The sequence below is a fragment of the Cupressus sempervirens genome, chromosome 5 (genome assembly GCF_028749045.1).
Source record: "Cupressus sempervirens isolate cs-2001-9-10 chromosome 5, ASM2874904v1, whole genome shotgun sequence".
NCBI lineage: Eukaryota > Viridiplantae > Streptophyta > Pinopsida > Cupressales > Cupressaceae > Cupressus > Cupressus sempervirens.
Genome location: NC_143122.1, coordinates 426551915 through 426569056, shown reverse-complemented (window position 1 = coordinate 426569056; position 17142 = coordinate 426551915).

Here is a 17142-nt window from a genome sequence, read left to right as displayed (position 1 = left end):
ATTAGAGTTCCAGTCTATAAGCTTAGGATATGTGAGTGAAAGAGTAGTGACAGGTTCAATTGCATTCATGGTATAATCATTAAATTCTTGGACTAGCAATTTGAGACCTAGAGCTGCTTCATCCACAAGTGTGTTCGAATGCCTTTGAGAACTAACATCACCAACCAAAGACTTGAGGACACTAGCTGGATCAAACCTATCTAACCTAACCCTAGACATTTCACCTAATTCAAGTTGGTTTTCATAAACATGAACTTGATCAATGTCTTTATCTATAGTTTCTTTTGAAAGGGAGTCAAATTCATATTCCTTAGAATTAGTGCTACATGGTGACAGGCTGTAGAATTCCCTGATAGTGATAGGGACATACTCTCCTTCATCATCTAGATTTTTGCATAGGTAGTCAATGCCTAATGCTTGACTAGACTCTCCCTATTCTGAATGGGCATGGTGTAGATCAGTATTATCCTCAGAAGAATCACTAGTACCACCCATAGTGTTGACACATGGTACAAACTCATCAAGTTTATAATTTTTTTTTGGAAGATTGTGAGGAATAGGATAAGGATAAGGATCCTCATCATTATTATTATCTTCTTGAACATTAGACTCATCTTGTGACTCATTTTTGGATGAACTCTTAGGTTCTGGTATGAATTTGTTAATCCATAAATGGAAGGGCACCTTCTTGAAGCCTAGACCATATGTGTCTCTATTTCTTCAAGCTATTGCTTTGATAGGATCAACTAGACCATTATTATTGCATCCAATAGGACTAGTTCCCTTATAGCCAAAGCGTTTCATGAGTCTAAGACCAGGACCATATTTCTTAGGAGTGATCTCATGAGTCTATTCTGTGAGGTCAACTAGAGTCTCCTCTTTGTAAAGCCATGCAAAAATGGCTCTATTTTTACCTTTGTCCTCTAAGGGGACTATAAACTTAACAAAAGTAACATTATAATTGGTTTGAGGTGTCAACACAAATGACTTCTTTGCCTCAGATGGTCTCGCATAATGACGGGGAGACTTAGGAAGAGATGTTAATGACAAAACTAGTTTGATGTGGCATTCACCCATGCTAGTTTCTTTCAGCTTGAATGACTACTCAATTTTTTTCAACTTGTTATCATGATAATCAATAGATTCCTTGTCAGCAAGTACAAAATTCTCAGTAGCTTTCAGCATATTGCAAGTATAGCTAGTACTTGCAGGGATAGTGACTTCAAAGCCATGAAATGAGAATTTTATGCATTGATGGTATGTGGATGGAACATCACGCATCTCATGTATCCATTGCCTTCCTAGAAGAATATTGTAAGCCAAGGGAATGTTGAGGACTTGGCAAGTGATATCCCTTTCTACAGGATTGATGTGGAGGGGAAACACCACAAGACCTAGGGACTTTCACTTGAATTCATCATACGCTTTGATAGTGATCTTGTCACGAGGATCAATAGACTTCTTAGAATAGTCTAATTGTCTAAGTAGAGCAATAGAGACAATATTCAACCCAACTCCATTATCGATGAGTATTTGATGGACATGTGTCTGATGTATCATGACCTCAATGTGTAGAGGTTAATTGTGTGGGTGACTCAATGAATTATCATCCTCCTTAGAGAAGGACATATAGTAAGGCAAGGTTAGATGACCTACCATAGATTGAAATCACTCAAGATCAAGATCTTGTGGAACATTTTCCTTAGTGAGGGATTTTTCAAGAATCTACCTATGGGTAGGTGAGATTTTAGGCAGCTCAAAGATTGTGATTTGAGCATTAGTTCATTTTAATTGATCAAGAACACTATAGCTAGTGGCTGTTGAATTTGTTGCGAGTTTTGCACCTTTTCCAAATGGACCAACAAGGGTTTTATCTTTGGTCTATTCAAGATTAGGAGTAGAAGGCGTAGGGCCTTTGAGTACCAACTTGGCATGATAACATATAACAACATTGGCATAGTATTGCAAAGATTTATTGTTAGTTGTATGGGAAGTAGGGCCCCTCAAGACAAATGGTGTCTTGGCTATATAGTTATCTTGCTTGCCCTTGATGGTAATAACATCACAGTATTTAAAATCCATAGGTTCAACCATGTTGATCACATTGTTGTCATTAGAGTATGTATAGTTGACCTTGTTAGATTTTGGTTTTGAGCTCTCTCCTTTTTCATAAGATGAGAAGGGCTCTTTGAAAGCCTTGTGATCCAAGTTTTTGTTATGTCCATCTACCATAATGTCACCATCATCGATCATGTCCTATAATTTTTGACACAAGTTTATGCAGTTGCTAGTTTTGTGTCCCTTATTTTGGTCGTACTTGTAGAATGCACTTTCGTTCTACCATGGTGGGTGTGGTTGCGGTTCATAAGGGCGAGAGTTTTCTAATGGTGAAATGAGCTTGTTTTGTATCAAGGTCTTGTAAACCACATCCAAAGTTTCACCAAGAGGTGTATACTCTAGTTTAGGGCATGTAGCCCATGAGTTTCTTGGTTTATTTCTAGACGTCTTGTTGTCAAGAGGAGGATTCTCAACATTCTTGGTTGCGTTGAGACTATCTGTGAGATTAAAGGCTGCCTTAGCAAGTTTAGGAGTGACATTGTCAACAAATTCATCATGTACAATTTCTTAGTTCTTGTTGATGTACTTGGGTTTGTCCTTATTAGAGGTGGATCCCTATTTTGTATCCTTCTAAAGGGTAAGTTCACCTTTCTTGACCATGAATTCCTCTATGCAAATAGCTTGTGTGACCATATCCTCGAAGGTGCATGGACCTTGCAGTTGGACTCTATACCCAAAATCAGGCAGGAGATTATTAGTGAAGATGTCAAGCTTTTGCATTTCAGGAATCTTGCATGAATATTTAGTATAAGATCATCTCCACCTCTGAAGGAATGTGAGGAAAGGTTCCCCAACCTTCTACTTAAGATTACACAAATCTCAGATGTTAATAGAGTGTTGAATGTTGTGAGAATATTATTGGACAAATAAGTTGGCAATTTCATCAAATGTTTTAATACCAGGAGGTAAGTGTGAAAACCACTCCATAGCTTGACCACCTAGACTTCTCAAGAATAGATGCATGAGATATGTCTAATTATGCATAAATTTCATAGAAAAGGCATGAAATTCCCACAAATGATCTTGGGGATCAATAGTTCTAAAGTATTTATTGTACTTAGGTAACTCAACTCCTTGTGGAAAAGGAAGCATGTCTATACTCTTGTCAAATGGGAATGGACAAAGAGCATCTAAGGTGTACATTTTCATAGGTTTGTCTTTATCATGCATCATCTAAGCTAGTTGGTCTTGCATGATTTTCAGTTGTTTTTGGAGTTTAAAAGTTTTAGTTTCCTCTTTAGGAGTGATGATAGTTTCCACATTGAAATGATGGGCTCGCTTAGCTCCCTCTTGGTCAAGTTTGAGAAAGTATTTTTCTTTCTCTTCGTTGAGCAGGATTTCCATGACCTTTTGAAAGTTTTTGTCTTTATGACACTTTGCTATGTGTTCAGGAAGTATTTCCACCTCTTCTTGCTCCTCATTAGTGGAATGATCTTTCTCTTTGTCATTCCTAGGTTGGTCTTAGTTTCTACTATGTTCACCATGTTTAGGCTCATGATAAGCTATTATAGAAATGTGAATGGTTTCAGTATGTTTTGATTGGAAAGGTCCTTTGAATAAGAATTCAACTGTATTGTTTGGAGATGTAGGACCTTTGCTAGTTTCAGGATCCTCTTGATACAAGGGGTTCCTAGTTTGTTGTAAGTTTATAGAGAATGTTCTCTAGATGTGAGGTGATCTGATAGGTGATGGAGATCGTGAAGATTACCCAGTAGATGAGTTGGGCATAGATCATGTAAAAAATGGAATGTGACCTCTACCATGATTATGACCCCTAGCTCTACCTCGTCTAAGTGTAAGGGGATAAAACATGTTTCCACTTCTTTTTTCCATAGTCATAAACAAAGAGAAGAAGCAAAGACCTAGACAAGGACCACACTAGAACATAGTATCAAAAAGGTGAGATAAGAGTGTAGTATACTAAGGTATGAGTAATCTGAGTAAGGGCTAGAATAACTAGAGATTATGAATATCATGACATAGAGCACAATCAACACTAAAGGACAAGAACAAGGTAACTGAGAGACAAGACTAGTCAAAATGTGGATCACAAGTCATTAGCTAAGGAGGATATCACTATTTTAGACCATTTAAAGATAGAAAAGATGTAAATTGTTGTAGGGAATAGACCGAATTGAGGGTGTAGGTAGTTTGAATAGACAATTTTGACAGTTTGGGTGCAAGATGTCGCATGAAGATTGTCAAAGATTTGCACGAGAAAGTGTAAAAGGCCAGGCAAATATTTAAAAGAGAAACTTTGGACTAGAGTTCTCACATGAAGACTTGTATAGGACCACATGAGGAAATGCTAAAATAACAGGATGTAAAAGGACAAGGTTGGCAATATTTTGTGGAAAGTCTTGCAAGTTTGCGTGAAGACTTGTGCAGAGCTGTGCAAGGAAGTGCGAAAGAAAAATATTCTCGCACAGAATTTTGAAAAATTGGGTGCAGAAATAAAGACCCAATTGACAATAGAAATTGGATTATGAAGAGACTTTAAAGGTTTCAAACTATTCTGGATAGATTGTTGGTTGATTTGGTAGATTTCAAATAGATAGCAAGGTTGGTTTTCAAGTTGTTACACAAAATTTGGTTTTAAACAAGACCAATGGGTTTTTAGAAAGACATAGGAATCAAGCAGTAGTCAAATATAATCCAACCAAGGATAAAGCAACTCGAAGGGATGGAGGAGTCTTGACTTTCAATTTATTTAGATAGGTTTGGACATTTTAAAGACTCAATAACAAATACGATTTATCCTTGGAACCAAAAATGGTAGAGAAGACAAAACTTTTGTCCGACAACTTATGCGCACGCGTGCACCTCACATAGTTGTGTTACCCCCTAGGGGGCACCCATGTTTTTGGTGTATGGAAAGAGCTCACTAACATATATGCTGAATGAACACCCTTGTGACAGGGGTCAATCACATATACCACCTTCCAATGCCTAGTAACATGCCTATGGTGAGTTCTACAAGAGAGATTCTTCCCCCTCCTTGCACAAAGATTATGCTCCCTTTCAAAGGTGAACTAGGTAGCCTCTAACTAAAGGTTTTTACTTAGCTTCCATTCATATTAATCCCAGGTGGCTTCATGAGTGGAGTTGAGACCAGTAACCCACATCAACATCTAAAAGTTCACACACTTGCTTAGCAAGACTGGGGCCGACACTGACCAGTGCAACAAACAGAGCCTCTCCTTGATATGCGATATCAAGAACGAAGGAGAGAAAATTAATATAGCTTTGGATTATTTTGTTCTACAAAGCCTCTTTATTATAGTGAGTTGGAATCTTCAGCGAAAGGAGTGTGCTCACTTGAGTCATTCTTGGAGGTTGGATCACTCTAGTAGGCCCTCTAAGGGTTGACTTAGACTAGTGGTTCGGATCTAAGGGTCTGAGTTTTTGATTTCCCTCAAGAGGAAAGAGCATCCTCTTCTACCTTATTACCTCACCCAAACACACAAAACATGTTAATCACCAACTTAGCTTAATAGATCTAGAATTTATCCTTTCTCAAGATTCTGATTCCCTAAAAGGAAATCATCATCCCATCATAGAAGAGGATTCACACTAGAGAACCACTAAGTTGCTTGCCTCCCTTGGATGCTGTCTTTCAGAGGCTTCTAGGTTTCTAATTCACCCTTGGTCATGACCTCCAAGAGGTGAAGAGCATACTCCCCTATTCCCCTATCTTGCACCCTAAAAAGTTCATAAGCCCTAATTAGACTATGTTTGGAAAGAAAGAAAAAAACACAATGTTTTATGTGGGTTTTAAAATTGATCTTCAACAATCATATCTTTGACATCATCTTGGAAACACACAGTCAGTTCATGTTTGGAAAGTTTTTGTAAAAAGGAATCTTCATCAAAACATCTTGCAGACAACTGTTATGCTGCTAAAAATTAGAAAACTAAAATAAAGATGCTTTAGAGACAACACGTTAATGAAATGAAATGAAAAAAAACATTGAAAGTCTACATTTTAAATATGCTATTGCAAGATCTCATGCAAAATTTTACACAGATCTGTATGAACTCTTACATAGATTCGTGTAAGAAAATGAGGTGCCGCTCAAGAAACTACACAATGGGGAACTTTTTCACATGATAAAGAGCAAAGAAGTAGGTGAAATCCTCAAATCTTTGTGTGAAAATGAGATTTTTCTGCACAAAAATCTAGAAGTCTGTACATACAGGTATGGCAGAATGACAAAAATATCAGAAAATAAGATAAATGAGGCTAGAAAAATTATTTTTCTTGGCCCCATAGTGGGTACCATAAATGTATCTACAAAAATGTGACCTTAGACCTTCATATACATTTCAACATGGTCCTTACTTGTGGAATCATCCTGGAATAAACATTTAGTTGTTTATCCAAGAGGTCCAATAGAGCAACTTGTTGCCTTCTAATTAGAGGGATTTTTCCTATTTGCTCTCAGACCAAGTAGGCAACCAAACCCTTTAATATGAAGGATTTTATGCAATAATATGAAAGTTTATTTAAGCTAGATGATGTGCAATTTTAATCTAATAAGTAAAAGAGAATTAAACTAGATGGGTGCATTTCTAATCTAATATGACATTAATGCTAAGCAATTCAAAAAAATATGACAAGATTGAGTAATTGAGTATGCAATTCGACAATATTTTGATGTAATTCAAATTCCAACCTCCTAAATGAGGAATTAGAAGTCTCTTAAATAGAATTCTTGAAATCAATTAATGGTTGAGTTCAACTTAAATTGATGGTTAGGATTGAAGCAGAGATTGAGTCAGGATCAAAGATTCCCAGTGTAGGTGAGGTTAACTAACTAAGATCCTGAGTGTAATGAAAAGTTAACTGGAATTCACCCAAGTATGAGAATAAGTGGATTAAGCCCATTCCAATTCGAGAGATAGATCATTTGGAATTCCCATTCCTAAACTGGAGAGATGAAATTGGAAGGTTATTTAATTTAATAAAGATGAGATATGACCTCATAAATGTATATTCTCGTTAATTCAATAATTACATTCAAATAATTAAAATGAGAGCATTATTAAATTAAATAAATTTAATTCCTTAGTACATTAGCCTTAGGAGATAATTTAATTTAATTAAAGTATAAATACTTCAAATTAAATCAAATCTTAATCAATAGGTTTAATGTAGCTAATTTGAATCAATACTTTAGGAATTAAATAAATAGCATGATTACTGCAGATTAGGGTTTTTTGCATTTGACAATTAAGTCAAGTAGAAAAAATTAGAATCAAAATTGCCTAATGAAATAGGACTTAGAAATGATTAAAATAGACCAGAATTGGTTGAGATGGCAATGAACCAATTTTGGGGTATTACACCTGTCACTAGATCCCTTCTTGAACTCTTTCAATTTCTCTTCCAAAAGTTCCTCCATCATATTTTTGATGGCATCTGGAGTCATATTTTTTAGAGGCATGTTGTGAGCCTCAACTTCAGCCTATGATTCTTCTACAGACATACACTTCCCAACAAGACCTTGTCTCACTTTGATACCAATATGATGAGTAACTAGAAGGTCTTTAATAGCCTCACCATGAGATAGAAAGAAGAATAAGCTGGAGAAATCTACAACAATATCATGAGATTAATGAAAAAAACTTTAAACATGAACAACATCCTACAGTTTGAGTCCATTCATTCATGACAAGCACATAGAGATAATACCTTACCAAACACATGTTTCTTCAACTCGTAGCCTGTTCCTACAAATGGCCATGGAGAAAATACTGTACATTCTTCCTACCTGCTCTCCACCATGTTCATGCCACTTCACATGGTGTTCACATGAGCAATAGACATTTCTACCTAAATTGACTCCCAAAGGTTTTTGTGCAAGTCTGGCTTCTTGCAGCAATGACTTCTACACACAAAATAAATTCCACTACTATTTTATTCAAAAGAAACCAATAAATGTGATATGCATCTCTAATCAATTTGTAGTGTTAACATATTGAGGCATGTTGGAATTGAATAGAAAATAAACTAAAGTAACAAGAAACCACTATAATGTTATTTATTTCATCTATTCAAGATAGAGTACAAATAACTTCACAATATTAATCAATATTCTCCACCTTCTTCCCGCAAAAATTAAAAAAGTCAAAATTCTAACCATTTCTTTTGGAGAGTATATAAGCAATGTCAAATAGTTAAAAATTGTTTTTAGCAACCACCAGACTTGTAAAGGCTTTTTTTTCTATCATTTGCTAAAGTGAGATTAAACTACACTCAACAAAAACTTGTGGGCCCAAAATATGCCCTTATTATATCTAATAATATCAAAACATTAAAATGCCCCCCAAAAATAATACATAAACATTATTCCTGTCAAAAACTAAAAAAAACTCCTTGTAGCAAACTGGAAGTCTTCCCACAACCCAACATCTATAGCTGCTCCTGCAGCCCACACATATATACTCTAGATTAGGACAGAGATGAACCATAAATATAACCTCATTTCCTACTAATATTGAATCAACATTGAATAGATTCATTTAAACATCATTCGAAAAATATGCAATAAAAGGAAAATGTTTAGATCAACTATATTTGGTGTTAAAGTAATTTGGCATTTGACTTTCTTTTTAGAGTTTATAATCTGGAGTATATATATGTGGGATCATTGAAAAATAGATTTATGTATTTCTGAAGCTCAATAATATTAAGTAGGAATAATTTTCCTTGATGCAACTATTAACAAGGATTACTACTAATTTGAATGTTTATTGTCTTTAGGATCCTCATATAATTGTCCTAAAGTTTCATATAGACCAACATTGAGAGTAGTATGTCTATGTGTAACATTGATGTCTACAGATATTAAGAAGCTATGGTAAATAGTAGTGAATATCTATTATCTTCATATAATGAGACTTGAGTTGAATCATTCAATAGTCCATTATTAGACAAGAATATTTCATTGTAAGCCTACAAAAAAACTAGAAATTATCATGTAATGTGACTGAGTAATTTTCTTCGATGAGAAATGTAGTTGAATGGGAGCATATTGGAACTATAGGCAGAGTTTTATTTATTACAAAGGTGTTCCCTATATGAAGATGAGGAGCTAAATATTTCACCCAATGACACATACTATATTAGAGAAGTAGGACGATCATAGAAATGATCTCATCCAATGTTGATTCTCGTTAATCTTGGAAGCTCAGACAATTCGTGCATTGCTATCCAGAAGCATTGGGAGAATTGATGGGCTACCACCGGTACATGTGATTGGGTCAATAAATATTTTAATAACTTCTATTATCTTAAAGTAAAATAATAATATTTTTACGTTTAATGTTTATTAGAATGTTCTGGCCACCCTTAAACATCACACACTAAGCTTTGACTGCTTAGGTGTGATGTGGGCCCTTCTTTTCGCACTGTTGTGGAGCCCTCAAACATTTTCGTTTCAGTTCTCTTCTTTGTAGCAATTCTGTGACTCCTCACTGACTCTAAATAGTTCGAGTAACAGTCATCGCTACACTTTAATTTGAATTCAATTTTTGAACTCTCCTGCCCAATACTCTGCCAGCACATGGGTTCATGTCCAGACTGGTATAAAACAAGATAGGACACGTAGAAAAATATTCACATTGCTCAGTGCTCATAAAGTCAATCTGCTCCTCATAAGTCTGTAGTTTTTTCCCCATAGCAGTGCAAATTTTATATCAATTACATTTTTGAAATTAAATACTTGAAATATAATTTTATTTTCCATTATTTGTATGTAACATGGAAAATCAGAAATAAACTAATCAAGGCCTGTTCCTTGAAACTAAATGCTACTATTGATGAAACCCAAATGAAGAACATGCACACTAAGATATAAGAACAAGACAAGATTTGAAAGGGAATTATTTCTTATGTATTATTCTCTATTTTTTGATTGCTTGCATTACATGTTGAAAAGGTTTCATTCTTTTGGAGAAAATTGTTATAAAAATGGTCCTGCTTCACGAGAAATCACCTAAGTTATAGAAGCAAACATCTTCTTGTACATCCCTAGTGTACATCAAATTTAAAAATTATAAATATAATAATAATTACAAAAATATTTATATCTATTATCATTATTATTTTTACTATGTGATTTTGTAATTTATTAAATATTTGTATGTTCTAGACTGCTCTTTCACTATATTGTTCAAATTTTTTAAATATTCAATATAGATGATATCAAATAGTTTGTTTCTTATCTTATCTTTTCATATAGAATTCAATATATATGTGGCTAATTCATTTTTTTTAGGTATTTATTTATTAGAGTATATTTAAACTTTTAGAAAAATAATTGTGTCTAATTGAAAACATAAAGTTATCGTGGCCTAATCATGGTGGATAATGAGATGGAAAGAGAAAAAATGACAATAAAAGCAGTAGTTGGAAAAAATATTATTTTCAAATTGTATTTTTTATATCAACTAGAAGAATGAAATGTGATAAAATTAAATTATTTATGATATAAAAGTATGTGACAATATTTATTTTTTACAACTTATAAAGAACATGTGCAGCTTGTAATCATATTCTAGATTATTTTCTTAATTAGCTAGGTAGATTATTCTTGTTGAAGAATTATTTTAATGCAAGCAATAAATAGATAATGAGATGTATTAAATATATCCTTAGACTTGTGTAATGAATGTCATGTTTTATATAGATTTCTACATGTGTTTTACATGTTTATATCACATATTTGAGAGATGTGTTGTCATTGATGTCATCATATTTCTTTGTTTGTGATAGTATCCTTGGTGTTTCTAGTGAAATTTTTTATTTGGTATGACCATTATATTAAGTATTAGATGCAAGAAATAGAAAAATTGTTTTAGAGGTATCTATAATTGACTCATGTCAATTTATTTATGTTAGCATGATAATTTGAGGGAGTTATGGGCTATTGATCAGAGGCCAATATAGGAGGTTTAGGAGGAGATAGTGTTTATATCTTTTGGATCACTATGAATCATGGATCAAATATTTTTTCTATCACTAATCTATTGGCATGTTTGGGATATGAATTTATGACCTTAGGTCAACTATTTCATGATTTGGATGTTGCCAACATATATTTCTTCAGTGATAGAGGTTTACATTAGTATTTTTTGTGAACAATCTAGAGATGGTGGTGACTTATGAGACAAAGTTCCAATTAGATAAATTGAGACAGGGCTTGAACCGATACAAATAAGAACCATCAAGATCATAAATTAACATCAAGTTGAAAGAACATGTAGGAATAAATTTATGAGAAGTGAATTCAAATGGCTTTTGAATGGAGCCACAATTTAAGGTACGCCAAAAAAGGGAGCAAAGAAACCAAAAAACACCAAGATGTATTGGAAGAAGAAAGAACCAATGCAAATCCAAAAATAAGTGCTTGAGGAGAGAAGGAAACAAACAACCTCAAACAAGAAACCAGAAAAGCCAAGTCTAGGAGGGTAGAAGTACTAGAGAAGATAGAGAAACAATACCAACAACGCCCTCACATGTAGGAGGGGAAGAAACCATATAGTTAAGGTGGATAGAAAATAACCACCAAAAAGAACCACCATAGAATACCAAAAACTCCATCTATGTAAGGTATAGCACAATAAAATAAGGAATTGTGAATACCTCACCAAAAGCCAAGGAGAAGATCGAAGAAAGAAGCTAGAAACAAGCTTGCAAAAAAGAACCAGATCCACTAGCCATGAAAGGTCAAAGTATTAGGAGAAGATAGAGAAAACAATAATACATCAGCACAACCATTGAGAAGAATGAGCACCCACTAGCCATTAATGAGAAAGATGGAACTCCAACACACAAAAACACACACAAACATAGTGAGCTAGCAAAAAAGCCAATGCTAATCAACCCAAAAGGGAAGACTCCTAGTCTCACCTCCCAACACACCACTATAAGATGAAGAAGAACACCTATGAAAAAAAATACTTGCCACTAGCAATAGACCATCTAAAAAAGATGAACCATCACCTCAATAGGACTTCTAACTCAACAAAGTTATGAGACAAAGTGTTTTGGTTATTGCTATGTAATTTCATGGTGCCTATTCATATCTACAAATCATGTTTATATTTTTGTTAAAAAAGAACATTTATTGGTGTAATCACATTTGAGGATTTTCTTGTTGTGTGTTGAAGTTCTCCATGCTTTGGCCAACCTAATGGTGTATCATGTTGCAAACATCAAGATATGATTTACAAAGTCATTTACGTTTAGTATTTGCACTTATTTAGTTAGCTTTAGGTTAATTGAATATTGCATGACATTGCATTCTAAAGTTAAAGTAGACATTTAATTTGACCCAAAATAATATGACTCATCTTTTAGATTTGATTTTATGAGTTAGTCATATTAATCAAATACCCTTCTCATGAATATATGTTATACCAATACTATGTATGTGTATAAAGTTTATAATTTTATATTAAAAAATTCTTATTTTTTTCATCACATCTTTTGAAAATGATTCAATACAATTGAATACATATATGGAAATGAAATTTATACCTATCTTATGGTGTTTGGGAAAAATGAGTTCTAAAACATATCTCTTCTCCTAGTATCTATAATATTTTGTTTAAAAAAAAAGTTCACCTCAAACAAAATTCTTGAAACTTTAACCTAAAACTATCCTATCAAAAAAGATTGACATGGTAGCCTTAAAAATTACATGGGTGAAATATCATTACTACCATGGCCATTAACATATCTAAAATGGAAGATTTGAGGGATATTTGGTCTTTTCATATGGAGTTATCAAAATTTATCATGTTGAAAAGAATTTGAATAATATTAATTTTAAAGTTTGTAGACCATATTTGAAGGCGATTTAAACACACTAGAGAGAATTGATGGAGAATCTCATAAAATAAACATGGAGATATAGAGAGTTATCATGGTGCCAAGGAAGATGACCATGCGGAAAATAGGAATACCCTTCTTGCCACTCTAACATTTCAAATTTGTGAATTTCTCTCTCTTTTTCTTTATTTTCACTTTGATTCTCTAGAGCTATACTATGTTGTCTACAAGATTGAAAAGGGTTTGGACATCCATTAGAGGACAATCAAGTCAAATTTAAGATTGAAAAGGGTTTGGACATCCATTAGAGGACTATAGTGATATAAGATATATACGAAACCATTTGTCTGATATGAGATTCTTGGTTATAAATATTTTCATCCTTGAGGATGTGTACACTATGTTCTATGGTTAGCATTTCCCATTCTCAACCATACTTATAATGGAGATAAAACTAATATCATCTTTCCTTTTATCCTCTCTCTAAAAAACTATTGAGAGATGTGTTATCCCTCCCCTGTACTAGAGATTAGTGTCTATCCTCTACTAACATGTCTTTAATCATGCCCTTCTACTAGTAGGAGCTTTACCAACCCCTAACTTGCTTGTAATTCTAAAATCTATGTTCATATCGAGCTTATTAGTAGTAAACTACCTAAAGAAGCTAAAACCGCTACCCACAAGAATGAGGGTAAATATGAGAGAAAGACAATTAAATAAAACATGATGTTTTTTGCATGATAATTTGTTTGACACTACTTGCCCCAAGTGGAAATCCCCAAATATAATTGCCTCTATCACTAAAGCTAGAAAACCCATCTTTAAGGGGAAATGTTTCACTTAGCTTGATTGGGGGGGTGGGGGGGGGGGTGGTTGCTCTATGAAGTACAATAAAAGTGTGAAGAAAGTAAATTTAATGTTATAAGGGGTGGGGGCATGGGGCGTGCAGGGTGGGGGTGGGGAGTGGGGGAGCGGGGGGGGAGGGAGGGATAATGAGGGAATCTCCGAGGAATGTAGGTCATCTAGAATTAAAATTCAAAAGGGAAAGGATAAGTTAGCTCAGGAGGAACAAGTTCTAGAGGATGACTAGAAGTATGCCTCTAAAGATTGTGAAGAGACCAATGACAACAAGGATGAGGATTACAACATTAAGAAAGAAGTGATGGGAGATTATGAAGAAGAAATGTTCATATAAATAGGTTCAATTTAGAAGATAGTCAAGTGGTTTCTACAAACATTTTTGAATTTAAGAAACATATTAAAAGCTGTTATAGAACACTTTTTATTCTTGATGAGGCAAGTGATGTAGCGATTGAGTAATGTTATACTATCGATCAACAAAGTGTTGATGTTCACATCATGGATAGTCATATGTTCGGCATGGATGCAACATTGTCTTATAAAAATCTATTATTTGAGTTTGGAGTTGATCACTCACCTAAGTGGAGTTGGGTTCATCTTTCACCATCTATAAAGATTTAGTTTGATGTTACTGCAGTTGGTAATGTTCCCGTGTCCATGGATTTTGACGTGGCTACACTTATTATGGATAAAGTTAGCATGAGTGCATATGGTTCTCATGTAGGTACATCTCTTCAAGAGAATTTTTATTAGTATTCTAGTGCAGTATATATTATATGGGTAAGGATGAAGATATTTCTTGTGGGGTTTTCTTCTAAAGATATTCTAACTCCTACATCATGAACATAGGTTTTGAATGCTACACTACAGGTTATGTTGTTGGTCCTGATGATGTTAGTGGTATAAAGTTGGTTGAATAATGATAGGGATGTCACATACAACTTCATTCAGGGTCTAGGTGAAGGTTGGAGTTCATTGTGTTGCTGGATTGTGTAAGGGCAATAAATCTCGGGGAGGGAGGACTGTAATGTCCCCATTTTTGTGAGCATGAGAATTTTAGGGATTAACCTATTATTGTGATACTATTGTTGGAAATGTAATATAGGCTAGGTGAATGAGAGGGGGAATGGATGAATCAGGAACCAATGAAAATTATATTTTTATTCACTAACTAAACATTCACTGATCTAATTGCATGCATAAAAGATTGAAAGCAATAAAACATTCATAACACTTGACATAATATTTGATAACCCAAAACCCTTCCAAATAGAAAGTAAAACTGGGGTAGGGATTATATCCACAAGCTTTATTACTACAATATAAAGTTAGCTTGTTAAAGCTTACAATTGGTCACTTTTGGTGATCTTCCCTATTAGGAGTAATAAGGAATATTAGGTCCACCTTGTGGAAGCATTTTCCACATACAATAAATTATACACTTTGTTAGGAGATTTGGAAAAGACTATTTAGTCTACCTTGTTAAAGGATTTTGCTGATACACCTATTAGGATGAAGCAATTGATGATCTTAGATCTATAACTTGGTTTGCTGAATGAGATTCCTTTGAATCAATGATCACCTGACTATGATAGATAAGTCTTTGTGGTTTCCCTTATACTACTTGTAACCTTCTTTAATACACACTCATGCTTCTTGTGCTTTGTCTCATACTCTCATTTTTTTGATATGATACAATGCATTACATATCTACCAATCCATTTATTTCTCTCTAGATTTAGCTACAATACCTAATTCAAACAAGCTTCAAAAATTTGACTAGCTATTGAAACCTGGGTTCTAAAGACAACTCTCTGATGTTCTAATACTAAAAAAACATTGTCAACACTCAACAAAATTTGGTGCTTAGTTGACATTGAAGCTCGGTCCATACTAATCACTTTGAGTAGGAGGAACTTGATTAGCACTTGATCGTTTAGTGAACACTGAAGAGCTTGGTAGATACTAGATCACTTGGTTGACACTACAAGGCTCGGTCAACGGTACATTCTTCATCACTTATGCTAAAAGGCTCAGTAGACTCTGCTATGCTTGGGTGACACTACACTTTTCCATTGTAGTTTGGTAGACATTGCAATGCTCAAAAAACACTGGAATCTATCTCAGATATTTGATAGACACTATGAAGCTTGGCATGAATTGTAATTTGCCTGATTGACTTGAAATCAGCTAAAACACTTGGTTTTCACTACTAATAGTATGATAAGCTCGATATCAATTGTAGAGCTTGGTAGCAATGTAACCAACTGCTTAAGTGTTAAGTCACTTATAGACAAATGAAATGACCATGAGGTCAATAGTCTCCCCTTTAGCATTAGTAACAAAAACACTTAACATACAAAAAATTTGAATACTCAAAATACAAGTCAAAACTCCCCCTATTAAAAATTTGTGACTTTAACTTGGTTTTGACTGGTGTTTGCTGATGTAGCTCGGTAGCTTCTTACTTTTATTTTTATTTTTCAAAATATCTTTTGTAAACAGATTTACATCTTTGTACATCTTTCATACATATTGTACATGGGTTTCCTTCCTTATTACAACTCCCCCAAACATATATCTATGGAGTATGATAATAAACTCCCCCTTTTTGACACAAATGGCAAAAAATACAAAATAAAATAAAATTACAAGCTTACACCAAAATGTGAAAGAAAATCATTGTGTACCTTCAAAATTATGGATATTGTCTTGTCCCAACTTTCTTGTAGTACCTTTAAACTAAGAAATGCAATTTGTACTTTAGTTAATAGATCCATCATATGATCTACTATAGAAAAGTTGTTCTCATGGATCAATGTTTTTGCATGTGCTATATGTTTCTACATTGCATCCATGTCAAACTATAGAAGTAATGGAGGAAACGAAATTCTTGGAGAATATTAAAAAAAAAGGGTTGCTTCGTCCTTCCATATGCCTTTCCAAAGTCAAGTATCACAATGGAAAAAACATTCCCATTAGCTTTAGCCTAGTGGATTTCTTCTCGACTAGTAATGATATTCTCTAAAATATATCTTCCTCTAATGAATCTCATTTCAATGACTAGAACAATATTCTTTAGAATGTTATTCATCCTTATGACCAAGATTTTTTCAATCATCTTATAGGAAATATTCACTAAGGTGATCTAGTCTCCAATTCTTAACTTAAGACTTGTCTCCATTTTTGTTGATTAATGTAATTACTCCTATATTAATATTTTATCCAAGAGAATCTTTCTTGAATACGTCCTCACAAAATTCAAAAGTCTTAAAAAATTGATCCATTTTTCTTCTATTTGTAGAATCCAATAGGGAGGTTGT